This window comes from Cricetulus griseus, chromosome 4 (genome assembly GCF_003668045.3).
Source record: "Cricetulus griseus strain 17A/GY chromosome 4, alternate assembly CriGri-PICRH-1.0, whole genome shotgun sequence".
Classification (NCBI taxonomy): domain Eukaryota; kingdom Metazoa; phylum Chordata; class Mammalia; order Rodentia; family Cricetidae; genus Cricetulus; species Cricetulus griseus.
This window is the reverse complement of record NC_048597.1, coordinates 173,825,777-173,827,821: the sequence shown is the minus strand read 5'-3', so window position 1 is coordinate 173,827,821 and position 2,045 is coordinate 173,825,777.

Sequence of the window (2,045 nt, the reverse complement as noted above, 5' to 3'; positions counted from 1 at the left end):
AAGACATATTTATATTGAGCATATTAAGTTTACAAGTATTTCTTAACTGGAAGGGTCTCTGTTAATGAGATAATTTGGATACTGACAAAGATATTGGTTGTGTTAAATTTCAAATTTCAATTTGAAATAATTAAGGCATTTAATTAAATTTGTAAATGGGACCAAAGCATTCCAAGCTCTTTATAAATGATCATTAAAATCTTTATCAGGAGAATAAGAAAATGATTTATAATTTAAACTTAAACAAAATTTTGTACCTGTGACTTTACTAAATTGAACAATTAATTTTAAGTCAATGTTCTCATGAGGGTTTATTGATTAAACATATGGGTTTGGAGTCTAAGACTGGGTTGAACTGGGCATGGTGGCACACAGTCAGGAGTCAGAGGAGTGTGGATCTCTGAATTTGAGATCAAGTTAGTCTACATAGCTAGCTCTAGACCAACTAGGGCTACATAGGCACTGTCTCAAAAACTAAAAAAGGTTAAAATGGCCCAGACTACAGTTTATGTAAAGTTTGTTATCTCCAGTTTCCTCTTCTGAAAAATGGAATTGATGGTGCCCTTCTAAAAACACACTTCTATACTAATAACCCAAATAACGATAATAATATTTTACAAAATTAAATTTTAATATTATCTTTACTGTCTTTTGTGTAGTGTGTGTGTGCATGCATGCACACACATGTTGCTCATGAGTGAAGGTCAGAGGACAATGCTTGGAAGTTGGTTCTCTCTTTCTACCATGTGTGTCCCAGGGATAGAGCTGAAGTCATCAGGTTTGGTGGCAAGCGTCTCATCTACCCACTGAGCCATCTCATCAGCTCATAATAGCTAACTTACTTAACATCTTTATTTTATTCTGTTTATTTATTTATTTTTGTGTGAGTATATTTTCACGTGTGTGTGTGGGGGAGGTACACATGCCTGTGCCAACCCAGAGGGAAGAAGAGGGCATCAGATTCCCTGGAGCTGGGCCATCATGATCACATGGCAATGCCCTTAGCCTTTGAGCTACCTCTCCAGCTCCTAATAGCTTACTTTAAAAGAAAGTTAAAGAACAACATGCAGGGAATTTTACTTTTTTTAGTGAAAGAGAGAAAGGCAAAAGAAAATATGCAGCCATAGATCTAAAAAGAAAATCAGCAGAACTCCAGGAGGCTGTGTGACTCCATTTTTCTGTATACTTATCTGGATATATTTATGTACATATAGCTAGCTACATACAGTTATCTATCATTTCTAGTTTTCCCTGATTTATACCTACTATGATAATTGTGTGTTTCTGTGTGTTCATTCAGATAAGTTTTTTCTTTTCTTTTTTTCTTTTTTCTTTTTCTTTTTTTTTCTTTTTGGTTTTTCGAGACAGGGTTTCTCTGTATTGCTTTGGAGGCTGTCCTGGAACTCTCTCTGTAGACCAGGCTGGCCTCGAACTCACAGAGATCCACCTGCCTCTGCCTCCTGAGTGCTGGGATTAAAGGTGTGCGCCACCACCACCTGGCCTCATTCAGATAAATTTTATTTGTAGTCAGTAGGAAGTGAGATTATGAATGATTTTTACTAAATAATATGATAAACGGACATAAGAGAAGAAGTAAGTTTTGTATGTTCCTTTATCAACTCTATCAGTGAGGTTGGTCAGTGAACTCCAGAACTTGCCTGTCTCTCCCTCCCAGTTCTGGAATAAGATTACAGACACATGCCATCATGTCTGGCTTTAAAAAAAATGGGTTTTGGAGAACCCCACTCAGGTCCTCATATTTGTGAGTTGAGCTGCCACCCCAGCCCAAGAACACCCTTTAACAGGGAGCAGCTTCCCAGGCTCCTCTGTAGATAAGATGGAGTGTCATGCCCAATATCACCTATGCAGTGCAAAGCTCAGGAGTGGTTCTGATGCTTCAGTAAAACTCAGTACATCTGTAGACACGTGGTGCCTATGGTATGTCAGTCACTCCGGGAGAGGCCAGAGACCAGAGAAATGGGCTTATGTTTTAAAACTTTTAATCGATTATTTACTTATTGTTCTTTAAGAATTTATTTACATAT